The sequence below is a fragment of the Halyomorpha halys genome, unplaced genomic scaffold (assembly GCF_000696795.3).
Source record: "Halyomorpha halys isolate HHAL.00 unplaced genomic scaffold, Hhal_1.1 Scaffold46.1, whole genome shotgun sequence".
In the NCBI taxonomy this organism is placed as follows: Eukaryota; Metazoa; Arthropoda; class Insecta; order Hemiptera; family Pentatomidae; genus Halyomorpha; species Halyomorpha halys.
This window is the reverse complement of record NW_027109456.1, coordinates 981,804-995,729: the sequence shown is the minus strand read 5'-3', so window position 1 is coordinate 995,729 and position 13,926 is coordinate 981,804. Positions and strand designations below refer to the sequence as shown.

General features: G+C 29.5%; 1 protein-coding gene across 6 annotated transcripts in view; it reads left to right on the top strand.

The window, feature by feature from the left end:
- Positions 1-13,926, top strand: part of Pde9 (phosphodiesterase 9) — a 681,542-nt gene that overhangs the window by 85,806 nt on the left and 581,810 nt on the right. For 5 of the 6 annotated variants that reach the window (XR_010843511.1, XM_067047645.1, XM_067047646.1 and 2 more), the window contains exon 2: positions 13,239-13,304. The exons of the other annotated variant lie outside the window; for it this stretch is intronic. The gene's annotated coding sequence lies outside the window, so the exon portion shown is untranslated. The remainder of the gene's footprint in view (positions 1-13,238; positions 13,305-13,926) is intronic. 6 annotated transcript variants of the gene reach the window in all.

Below are 13,926 nucleotides of genomic sequence, written 5' to 3'. Positions count from 1 at the left end.
TATCTTCTGGTGTTGATTATAAAAATTGTTACAAAGTGCTATTTATTATTGCATATAATAAATTATCTTATTAATGAGAATAAATCATTTTATTTATTTTTTTATCATGTTCTTTACTAGCAATAGTTTTACTCAGAATACCTTTTGTCATTATTGTTTTTTCTTTCCTAATTTGTTTTCTGCCTCAATACCTTAAAATAGTTATTTAATGATAATTTTTTGTATTATTTCTTGTTGAAAATTTGTAATATTTTATATTGCAACCATCACACTTATTACAATCAACTTTTATTTTTAATGATCCCTTCATTGTCACTTTTAACGCACGGTGGGTTTATCTACAGGTTATCACCCTATTGCAGCCATGATGAAGGGTCAAGTTTTCATTTCTTGGGACCGCCACAGAAATAAAAGTTGACCAACCATGCCGAATTCGAACTGGCGCACAGTGCTTCGAGTATATGGAGTTGCTAGACCAAAATCTGTAGTTAATGAATTATTGCAAGATTACCGACATATCCAAATGGATGAGGAGGGTAACAAGACTGGTGTTTAATAGTAATCCATCAATGACGGGACGCACAGCGAGTTAGTTTCTAAAGATAAATAAATTTTTTTTTTCTGTAAATAAAACAAATTATACCTAATAAATTATGCAAATTACGGCAAAAGATTTACATATTATATAAGGGTTCAAAATATGTAGATATTGGGGTAAAAAAAAATCAGGGCTTCAAAATAAAAACAATAATAATTATATTGATACTAAATTGCAACTAATCTTCAGAGTCTGTATCTAATTCTAAATTTGAAATAAAATCGTTTAAACTTTAATTCAATGTGTTTTAGACATTAAAAAAACCAATATCTTTATGAACTTTTTTATGTTTTCTTGATATACTTCTCTGTGAAGCTATGAAGGGATCAGACATGGTAAGGGGATTCTTTATTAGATCTCCACAAGTATTTGTCCAAGACGATTTGTGAGTGTTTGCAGTGTTCCAACGGTTTGTCAGGAGACGTTTCGTGCCACTTCAACTTATATAACAACATATTTAAAGTTCCAATATGAGTAAACCTGAATTATATTGTAATAAATAAATAAAAAATAATATGTATATATTACTTTTTTTTGTTTTGTTTTAATATTTACTACCGAAATACTCATATTGAAACTTTAAGTATATTGTTATATGTGTTGGCGAGACACCTGTTTCCTGACAAAGCGCTTAGAACACTTTCCTTTGATAGTTTCAGATTATTTATGAGAGCCAATCATCCCTATAAAAATCTGGAAAGCTCCAATACTGACGGTACGCTCTGTGTTTGATGCCTTTGCAAACCTAATTCCATGTATACTTCAAATATTCTGTTAGCCGAAGGGTCAGGTCACCACTTCAACCAGTTGAAGGGAAAACCTTGCGATTTAAAGTAATTATTGGTAGTTTTATTCTTTTCATAACAGTCTTTATAAGAGTACTTGATTTTCATAATTGTAGGTATTACCCTTTGTGAGTCCCAATATACTTTGTGTGTTGTAGTGATACAATAATAATGATTATAAGGGCTTAGCGAATCCGAAAGTTCGACATGGTTTCGATGCCGATACACATTTACAGTGACGCCCCTCCAAACCCAAATCTCCTAAATATGCTTTCACGCAACTCTCCCATCTACGTTGCGGTCTACCCCTAGGACTATTACATCGGTTTACTGTTTATTTAATTTTTGGATCCTTTCTGAACTAAGTTCCACAACCTTAGACGCCCATCTTATTCGCCGCAATGCTATAACCTGAATTATATTTACTGTGTGCAGTTCCCTCACTTCAGGGCCGTGTGTGGCTGAGGGGAGTTCAGAGATTACCTCATGACTGCAGTGGTGCCGGTTGGAACTTGAGTGGTCGAATTTTTTCATTTCTGTGGCTCCTCACCACGGTTAGAATAGGTTGGTCACCTCCAGATTAAGTTTTAAGACAGAAGGTGGGATGTATGTAATTTAGAAATTGAAAAGTAGCAAGCATTTCCCGCCTTTAACCTAGTTTCTATCTTATTTTCGTTTTTTCTTGTTCCCATAGAACTTAAATCTATCTACCTGTTCAAATGTGTTTTCTCCTGAGTTTTAGTGATGTAGGTTTTTTTAAATAATTAATTTGATTAATGGGAATGATCTTTTTATGGTTGTAGGAAGGAAGCTTATGGTGAACTTGGTGTTTTCCAACTATAATTGCTACAATAATTGATTTTATTTTTTTTATTTAGTAAGAACTGTAGGAATAACCCAATCCATTTTTTAAATTGTAAGTTTCAAATCCATCATTAGTTGCATTTGAAAGTGGAATGAAGCCTAACTTGTATTTTACATCATGAGAACATTGAATCTGATATAAATCTTCTCATCTCTATTGTTCACCAAACTTAGTTTTAATGATCAGATCTTTCTGGCAAAAGCCTCTAGCTCTGTTTTATTGTTACTACTATCTATTTGAAGTCTTCCATTGTTGCTGAAAATTTCTGGAACATTTCTCAACGGCCCTAGAAGTTAAAATTTTACTTTGGAAAATTTAGTGTTCATAATTTTTTTTTAATTTTGATTTGCTGACAGGAAATATTTTTAAATTAAAATATTGGTGCTCTGATTCCTTGTAATTCCCTGATTAAAAAAAAATTACACTACAGAAAATAATATCGATACTTCATTCTAGATATATCTCGTATCAACAATTTTTTTTTCTGTTCCTATATATTTTTTTCTGACTTAAAGAATTCTTTCAAGATGTCTCTTGAATTATTTTGTTTTTATTTTAAATTATATACATACCTTTCCGAACGTACCAAGATTCACAACTTGAGCAATGATGTGTTAAAAATATATATTTTTTCTGTTGTTATCAGCCATTTTGTTATTTGAAGGTTTTTGATAAAATTAGAAACTTATTTTAGTATAAATTATTTTAAAATATACTACAGAGAACAGAATTATGGCGAGTATATTTATAGGTTACTTTATTTTACTTCTTTTTTTTTTTTTTATTGATAAATATTACAATCTGCCACAACTTTAGTAATAGTGATAACTGATTACATTCATACTAAAATAAAATAACATAAGAATAAAAATAAATAAGTAAATGAAAAAAAAGAATTACATAAAAAATAAATAAATTTCTTTCTAAATATATACAAGCAGAAGGATAAAGGAAATAAACATAATAAACTGTACATGAAAAAATAAATAAATAAAATAATCACCTGTATAACTTATACTAAATTGTTGTATTTATAATTTTGTCTAATCAAGGATTTATTTTTCTTTGATCCATAATCTGATTTGGTTCACAATTTATTCTCACCGACGCTAACTTGGGTCAAACTACTGAAATCTGACATTTTCATAAAACAAAAAATAATCTAAGAATTGACTGCAAAAATATAATACACTCAAGTGAAGAAAAATATGTGAGATAACTTTATTATTTTTTCTATATTATTCATGTTGTATACCACTATTTCAAACACAAAAATTTCAGTAAATTTTTTTTTTTTAAATCAATCAGTAGAATAGAATACTGAAGAAGACTAGAAATAGAGGTACTGTAACTAAGGAATTATAAATGGAAGGGGTTAAAAAAGATCAGATTACATTTTTTTTCCTTCCAATTTGGAGTTATCTGTGCTCTCTTTAGAGTTTAATGAAAGCTTTCTATTAAACATTTCATTCTTTTCATAAAATGAACTGAGTGCTTGGTCAAGAAAAAGAAAGATTAATACTGTTAAAGTGATAGAGGTAGGTTTCTCTATTTTATTGAATAAAACGAAATGTAACTTTAATCATCTTTACCCTGTACTTTCAAATGAAAAAAAAGTTATCTTACAAAACTATGGTATTTCTTTCTTTTTTCTCACTTGAAAATGTTTGCAAACAGAATCTTGTTTCAATTCGTTCGCTGAAATTATACTGAATGAGGATGAGAGAATTTTGTCTCGAAGTCATATGTCAGCCTAGAATTTTTGTAAAAACGTTCGAAAATCGCTCGGTTTATGTCTTCTGTATTTATATTAATAAAAATGTGCTTGTACTTTTTTACGATCTCCGAAAGTTCTTAACCGATTAAAACGTTTTTTTTTAATGATTGGTGTCGTTATGGGGAGGTTCTTCGCTAATGAAATCCTAGATTTATTCGGTTTTAATACTGCTATTAAATCGAGCTGTTATTTGAATACGGGAATAAATTCCCTATAAAACAAAAGATAAACAGTAAAATCGGATTTTTATTAAGAATGTTATTGCTTACTGAACATTTGTATTTATATTTTTAATAACTATGATATAAAATTTGTTAATTGGTATCAAACATCCAATTGTTTGTTTAATCTATGTTGATTCCATATCTGTATATTTTTTATTTAGAAGTTTAAATTCTTAAGGATATTTTTAATACCTATCTTTCCTTGTACTCTTGTCGCTTTTTATTTTGTTCAACCCTCACTTAATTAGAATCTAGATTTCTTATAATTTTAATTTCATTGTACACTAAGATAATTTCATTTCATAACCTATTATCTTATTTAAAGGTGTCATGTATTTAAGTATTTTATAAGATGTTCATATATTCAAAATCTAACAGTCAACATTTAGTTTTATAAATATTATTCAGTTCAAACGAATGGTGTTTGGAAGTGTGGTCAAAAATAACGTGTACGGTAGTGGAATATATAGTGTAATGTGTCCCTTTGTTGTAGGTTTTCATCAACAATACAATAAGATAAAAAATACAATATACAATTAATAATTTAATAATAATGAACTAGTGAAATAGTCATAAGTATGGAGTGGATATAATTAAAAATACGAATATAATATTAAAAGAAATAATATATATAATAAATACGGCATACAACATATGTAATTGTTTATCTTACTTTGAAAACGTTTATTTAAAGAAGAGGTAATCTCGCTTTCGTTACAATCTTTACATGCAAAAAAAAAAAAAAAAAGAAATGAAAAATAATGAATATTTGCCCACTTTACCCGCCCCCATATTCTCGTTAGGCAAAATATCTCATCCTAATTTGAAAACATTTGCTTACTGAGAGTACGGCGGTATTCGAAAACATTTACTTATATCAATCCGCTTTATAACTCCCGTTTTGACGAGAATTCTTCCTCATAACTGCATCAATAATTTTTTCTTGTTGAAAATTGTTAACAATTAGATTATTTTAAACCATGGTGATTGCTTTGGGGTTCCCTTTCGTCGATAAATAACTGATTCAATTGAAACGGTTGGACCTAAACGTTCCTGCTATCGAGCGGCAATGGCAATTGCGGTGGTCACAACCAATTAGATTCCTCTGTGTAACTGTTAATTTAGCATCAGTCCTATTAGTCTTTAAAGTCTGTTAGACCTAGCAAATTGGTCGTTAGCACTGAGATAACTTATTAAATAAATAAACTTTACCTGATATTCAACGGTATTGTGGTACTTTGAGAAATTCTACTTATTATATAGATTATAAATTATTTTATAATTATGTAATAAGTATAATTTGTTATGGTCCATGTCAGAATTTGGTGTTAATCGATTGAAAATTTATCCGTCTAAAAGAAAATATTAAAATTAATTATGAGTTAAGGTTCATACTACTAAAATTTATTTTTAGTCATTTATTTTAAATCTAACTAATATGAAATTGGTGAATGACACGATCTTCCTTGTTTAAATATAACAATTTATTTCACATACAACAACAACGAGGTTTCGGGATTATCCCCCATCTTCAGGTTGCTAGAAAACCAAATTCAACAAAATTTAAACATATGCTTACTACATTACTATCATATTAAAAAACTTTTTATAATATTAGCTATTATACATTTTTTAGGGATAATAATTACCTTCCTGAAGGTTATCTTTCATTATGATAACCACCATATAACAATCATCTCCTACCTCTATTATCACTAAGATGAACAATCTAACTAAAATTAATAATTTTTATTAAGTTAACAGTTTATGAATATTTTTGATGAATATATGATATAGTAATAATGTTGTAAGCATATGTTTAAATATTGTTGAATTTGATTTTCTAGCAACCTGAAGATGGGGGATATCCTGAAACGTCGTTCCTGCTGTATGTGAAATAAATTGTTATATTTAAACAAAGATGATTGTGTCATTCACCAATTCATATTAGTTCTAGAAACTATTCCAGTAGAAGATCATTAATTTTGAAACTAACATTTTAATCAGATAAAAATATGGCCGGATAAACATTCATTGGAATAATATTTAATTCAAGCAAGGTCAAATTGCGAATCATTAAGAAACACTAATTATGATTTAATATGCATCCTATACTTGTATAAAAAGTGATAATTTCGGCCTGAGGGTTATGAAGGATTTAAAAAATAAAATAAAATGATAACCTATGAATTATTGGAAATTTTAAGGCGCGGATGGACAGTAAAATAAATAAATCAATAAAATGCTAAAATCAATTAGAAAATTTTTTCCCGGCTCTTTGGCCTTCTCCAGGTTTTCATTTCGTGGGGCCGCCGCAGAAATAAAAGTTGACCCCCCAGGCCGAATTGGAACCAGCGCCGCTGCAGTTCCCAGGTTATCTCCAGTCCCACGCCTCAACTCAACATTGTGAGTTATAAGAGGGCCCTCCGCGCCTGCCTGTCTTGAACTTTCCAGTTTGGTGCATCTTTGCAGCTCTTTTGCATCATTCTCGATTCTGTCAAACCATCTGGTTTTTGTTCTCCCACGTAGTCTCCTGCCTACTCTACTGGCATTCATAATTAGAGATATGAACGCATCAAAATACAAGTTTCATTCTAAATTTTAGTCAATAATGACGAATAAAACTTAAATATTATTTATGATTAAATCGACTTTTGAAAAATGATTTTTTTTTTCAATTATTTTTTCTACATTCGTGTAATTCATTAATCTTAGCTATCTTCTCTTCGGAAACCTTGGATGGCGAGAGGAGATTGAATGGGAGAAAATTGTTAGATATAATAGATATGCTTTATACCACGGGTCCACGAAACAAATTTTTGTTTTTATATTATAACCAATAAATTTTTATTCTATAAACACAATTGATAACGCAAAACTATGCACCTAAGAGAATTGCTCACTCTTTTTTTTTTTTATTCAATTAAATGCTTTACGATTTGAAACCAGAATGACCTATGTTCCACGATTACTTTCGAAGATACTGTCTCCAAACATTGAATATTTCGCCCGAAAAGTCAAAAACCACCGTGATTAACTCCTATTTAATAACATATTTGTACTTTGAAAACAATCTTGTAAAATAAATTTAATTAAACATCAAAAGGTAATAGTTGTACTTTGCATTTTATTGATGCAATGCTGTTTGTATTTAATTTTTAAAATTATTTAAGAATAGTTTCGGATATTTTTTAAATCGTTCTTTTTTGGTAAAATTTATATTCTGTGACAATATCAGTAAAACTAGGTATCCAAACAGTTTCATGTCCAGGTATGTAAACAGTTTCAACAAATATATTGCATTAAAAGAGGTGTTTCAAATATTGGTAATTGGTTAAAGGGCTCTGTCAGATGCAGAATCGAATTGGCAGGGGCCTCTTGGTTCAAAAAATGTATATAATTGTATAAATCCCAAACCACAACATTCAGGCTGTTATTATTGCTAAGTGCGGAGCACACCATCCTGGAATACGGTATGCGTGAGAAGATACGATCACCTGTACCTTTCTGTAGGAATATACTGTATGCTGATTTTATTTTCCTGCAAAAGGGTCTTTTCTTTTTATTTCTGGAGAAAATTCCGTTATATTCAATTACAAAGGTCCTCGGCTGTTTTCTTCTCCGGAAAATTAATTTTTCATTCTTTGAAAGCATCTTTTAGTTATTAATCCCTACTTCCAGCTGGAAATCCTTTTAAAGATTTTTAACATCTCTACCGTATTTTCTATACCTTGAAGCTGTCTTGAACTTTTAAGTTTCTAGTAAAGCATAGTAAAAAGTATTAAAAAAATTAATTTTTTTTTTACTCCTTTGATAAATTTTACGGAAGAAAAAAAAAGAGGAATTATCCATTCTTGGAAAAGAGCTCAGAGAGAATATTTCATTCGCATCAGAACAGCTTACAACTATTTAAACGGAGATGCCTTGAATAAAAATCAGATTCTTCATTTTATTCAATCCAAACTTCTGCTTACTTTCATCCTGTAAACGATGTTGAGGAAATTATTTCAATCTACCATTTATTTATTTTTAGTTTTGCATATACAAACTATTACTGTAGATATATTATTGTGATCGTGAAAAAAATCGAATCCAAGTTTTCAATGAAAATACATTTTATTGAGTCCAAATAATGGTCTGTGTAAGTGGTATGTTAACAGCATAGATCGTGGTAATGTAGTGAACGGTTAAATCTTACACAAAATTAAAAAATTGATTTAGGGCTTGTTATGTAGTGAATGAGAATAAGTAGATTGTATTGAAATATGACTGATGCATTTGTGGACTGTATGGATATATTAGAATAATGGAATAAAGGCATAGAAATAACTGTAGATTATATTTTGGGAGAGAGTTAACATAGCAATAAAATTAAATAGAGTAAATAAAAATCCTTTAAATCTGAATGCAAAAAGAAAAGAAATTAAATTTGGCCAACTTGAAATGCTCTGTTTCTGTTCTAAGTTCGAAAAAATAAATTCTGATTGATCAATCAATATTGCCATTGTTCCACGTTGATTGGACGTTGGATTTATTGGTGATTTCTTTTGCTTCAGTTTTATTTCTTGATTTATTGCCACCTCTGCCTCATTTCTTCCTCTCATTCATGCCTGGCTCTGAGTTAAGGCTAAGTTTAAACACTCATTCTGTTCATAAGTGCGAATAAATGAAATTAAAGGTGGTTGCTTTTCTATTAGAGTACTCGAATATGTGCGACTATGCAGTTATTAGGTATTTTTCTATTCACACATATTTGCGTACTGTAATAGAAAAGCAACCATCAATTAATTTCATTTATTCGCACTAATGAACAGAATGAGTGTTTAAAGTTAGCCCCAACCAGAGACAGGCATAGGACAGGAAAGAGGGGTTGAAATGAGACAGAGGTGGCAATGAATCAAGGAATAAACCTGAAGCGAAATAAATATACAGGGTACTAGATTTTTAGATTTTTTTGAATTATGAATTAGATTTTTATAGATATCTAGATTTTTCTCCTGAAGAGTATTTAAATTTTAATACTTGTATTCACAAAACGCGAGTTGTCAGCCGTTTAAGAATCTCGAACACACACGCCATAAATATATATCTGCAAAATAAATCATACATTATACAAGATGAAGAAATCTGCAGTGCCTATAAACAGTTTAACATCCAACAATTAACATCCTACACCAGTTTACCGTAGATTAATGATTGGAGAAGTTTGTCGGGGGGTGCGGTCAGCAAAGAACAACATCAATAAACAAAACTATATTTATTTATTTGGTTCCAATTTGGATGGAAGTTAGGGATTATTGTAAAAACAGTGCTGATTGTATCAAATTTCACCTACTACTTTTACTAAACCCCGCGCGAAAGTATTTTTCTTGAGACTTTCGTTTCAAAGACGACTCCTCCCTTAGATTTATACAATCTAATTTCTTATAAAATAAAACTTATTCTTAAACTTAATATAATTTAGACAAATATTGCGAAATATAGATAATTATGTGCCTACCTATCCAGTACAATTGGTGTGGAATGTATGATTAGTGGAAGTTTTTTGTGCAACTTCTTTATTGACGTTCTACAATATTAGAAAAAAAATTATATGGTAGTAAACTGATTTCGGTGACGCATGATGAAACGGAAGTAACAGGGCGGTAACGCTAGTCAATACTAACAGGAAAATATTTATATTGTAATAGGAGATTACGAGGTTAGGTGGATTAAGAATTCCACCGTTTGCGGTCCTATTGAGATCCTACTTATTTCATAATCTCCTATTACAATATATAATATTTTCCTGCTAGAATTATCTAAGAAAATTACTGTTCTATTCTAATTATTAATATTATTCTGGAACTAATATTTTCTTCCTTTAGACGGGTGTTCATCCCTTATAAAATATTAATTCTGTAGGCCACTCCCAAAACTGCAACTTATGTTTTGTTAATATACTTGACTATTAATTATTTTTATTTATCTACCAATGACCCTTAGGAGTAGAGATGAAATAAATAAATAAATTATTTTTACTCTTTTATTATAATTACCTATCGCTCCGAATGTGTGGATTGTAATATTGGTAAATAGATAAATTTAAAAAAAAGGGGCTGTGTGAAATAGTTTTTTCTCTGTCAATATTTATAGTCTGCTATTGCCTTCCACTCCAGTTATACAGACGAAGGCATGGACGTTGTTAAAGGTTCGGTATTCGTAAACATTAAAATTCAAATTTTCCCTGGTTAGGAGAAATATATTCAGGGCAAGGCGTCTAGAGGAGTTGTAAATATGAAAGCAGCCCCTAGGAATTCAATATTAGGAATATTTTCATCCCTCATTTCTTTTCCTTATATAGAACCATTCTATTGGTGCTGAAAACAATACTACTTTCTAATTATTATCGTAATTGTCATTATTTATTTTCATTAATATTTTATTATTATTTCAATATTCTTTTTCTATATTATTTTATTTTAATTACTTTTCAAGATGAGAAACCTATCAGGTTATTTCATCCTAATTTTGAATACTTTATTAAAATCTGTGTACAGTTTTAAGTCAAAATTGATGACTCATACAGCAATAAAAAAATATGTAAAATAAAATTATAATAGTTATTATTAATATTAATAAATTATCATAAATAAAATAATGAGTATGGCATGTCATCGACATTCTATCTAGGGTGTAAACTAAATCAGCGATTTTTTCTCTTTTAATTCTTAAAAAAAGTTTATTATAAAAGATTATACCGCTACATCCGTACCATGACATCCATCATTTTAGATTTTGACGGAATTTGGTTCAATTTGCCCCTTCTCATATATAAGATTATATAAAAAAAAAATATTATTCTGTTCAAGGAAGTTTTAGAGTCACTTAAATATTAGACAAAACCGGCGTTTTTTTGATCATCGGAGCTTCTGAGGAAACTTGTCAGCCTAATGAAAGTAGTTTTCGTCTTTCATCTAATATCTAAAACACTATGTTAATTTTTGGAAAGGCAATAAAAAATTTCGTCATAAAATTTATGAAGTAAGTTATTTTACAAGTTTTAACGAACCAAACAGACTATGTTAATCAAATAAATACATTCAAATATGCTTCAGGTTCTTCCAATGAGTATGTTTAGATTTTATTACTCATATTACCATGATTTTATTAAATCCATTTTAAATAAAAAAAGGAACGAACATTCATATATGCATAATACTTTTATTTAGAGGTATAAAAAATTAACATAGAAACGAACATACAAAATATATTTAACTTTTATAAGTTTTTATCAGTTAAATTCTGGCCAAAAAGTATTAAATTTTTTATACATGGCAAAATGAACTAGACTGAAACTTGTTAATCTAGCCGGCGTATATAGATTTTTTATAATAAATCTTTTTGATATCATCTGGTTTTTGAGAATCTAAATCATAAGCCATTGTGATATTAAAATTATTATTTAGTTTATTTTATTACATTTATTATTAAAGTAATTTTATTATATTTCGATTGAGGCTGTGATTGATTGATAGGAAGGTAGCAGTGCTGCTACCATCATAAAGCATGTAATGTGTAATGATATCCAATTATAACCTTTACGTCCATACACTTAATTGATATTTATATACTAATTATTTGATTTTCTAAAAAACTTCATAAGAATCGGAGAAACTATGAGCATGTTCCAACACTGATTTGACTACTGGTAGATTGACGCAAATCCATATTTGATCCTTTGTGTGGAAGAAAACGTAAAAAATCGCGTGAAAAAGTTTTATACATTTTTTAATTTCCCGCCTGAAAACCCATTTCCGTCATCGTCTGTAGTGAGAAAGAAAATTTTGTATCGAATTAGGAAAATCATAACGTAGAAATGGTATTTTATTAAATAATTACTATGGATATGAATACATAGAGTAAAAGGGGGGGGGGAGAGATGCGCAGTGGTTAATGTTCCTCAGCCAACCCCCATTCTCCTCTCCTTTAAGTTTGTTCCAACAAGAACTTCTGACTGTCCGGAACTGTACAGAGCATGCGTAGTGTGTTTACCTCTCTAAAGTCCTACACTGCACATGTTCCGTACAGTTCTGGATAGTCAGAAGTGGTTGTTGGAACCGATCTACTCTACCTATTATCAAAGAGATGTTCCAACATTTCTTGGAGATTTGGTATGGAATGATCCCTTTCCAACCACAATAATTAATTGCGATATGTTTGATAAATGTTTATAAAAACAATCTAAACTATTGATAAGATTATTTTTACAAAATTGACATGAATTTTTAAGGTTTGTGCCTTTTTTGGTTATTAGAAAAACAAAATGCCGTAATACTATTTAGATGGCGAATGATCTTGATTTTACATTGTATTAAACGGTTTTGTTGTATTGAGTCTGTTTATTATTCAAAACTTTGTGTCAAAAGACTTCGAATTTTTGCTCGAGAGAGGATTAATATTCAGTTTCAATAAACTGACAGGTAATGGTAAGTTAAATTCAAATTTTTCATATAAAAATTTGTAAAAAACATCGAATTTGTCTGTGAACTGATAACATTATAATAATAAATGGGACAATTGCATAAAGAATTTAATCACTAGCTCAGAACTATGATATCTTGTGTAAAATCATTACTACTCCCTACACAAAAGATTGTGTTCCAACATATAAAGTTGTGATGGCATCCCTCAAATGAGGTATGGAAATGCTGAAGGATCTGTCACAAAGTTATTGGTTCTTTTCGGGTAACACAAGCATACCCATAATTTAGGAATTTATCCCGTAGTAGAACTCGTGATTAAGCATTCACTATTAACTAAATTTAATCTGATTTTAAAAATTTAGTTTGAGTTTCTGTACGAGATAAATTCCTAAATCATTTATTTTGGAATTTTTTTACAATACGATTTAGATTTTTTTCTTTTGTAGTTTAACGCCTTAAATATCAAATTAAGCAGTATTTTTATTTTAAAAACATTGAAAATCATATTTTTATCATTTTTTCAGGTGACTGTTACAACAGGCTTTCATTTGTTTTCACCGGTTTCTTGTCTCAGTTGACTTTCAACCTTTTGTAAGTGCTAGAATAATTATACATATTGTTAATATAATTATCATATTATTTATTTATTCGGAATTATTGCAGAATGTATTGAAGTGTTATTATATTAGGTTATGTAATTTTTCTGAGGTCTAACCAGCCTCATAAATTGGTTACCCTTTATTGGGTAAAATATGGCGGTCGAGTGCTTCAACTTCATGCACGTTGGTCTGCTGCACTCTTAATTCAAACACTCTTCATAGATTGTAGCGGTACAGATTTTAATTTAATTAATCTATGTCGCAATAAAAAAACAAAAACAAAAATCGAGTTTCCGATAGATCTTTCCTTATTAGATCATCGTTCTTATGGAATATAATTTTTTCTTTCATACAGTGCTTTCCACTCCTTCGTATCTCAGATCGATGGCTTACTTCACAGTGGTACTAAGTACATTTTACTAGATTTACGAAAAATCTATTGAAGGTTCTCTCTTTCAGAAAAATTATAATTTTACCATTATTTTTGTCTAAAAGAGAGAACCTTTAATTGTATTGTTTATAAAGTTAGTGGAAATGTACTCAGCACTGTGAAGTAAGTTATCCATCATCACTTCCAGCCAATTGGCAAACATGGAAGAAAAAAAAATGACGA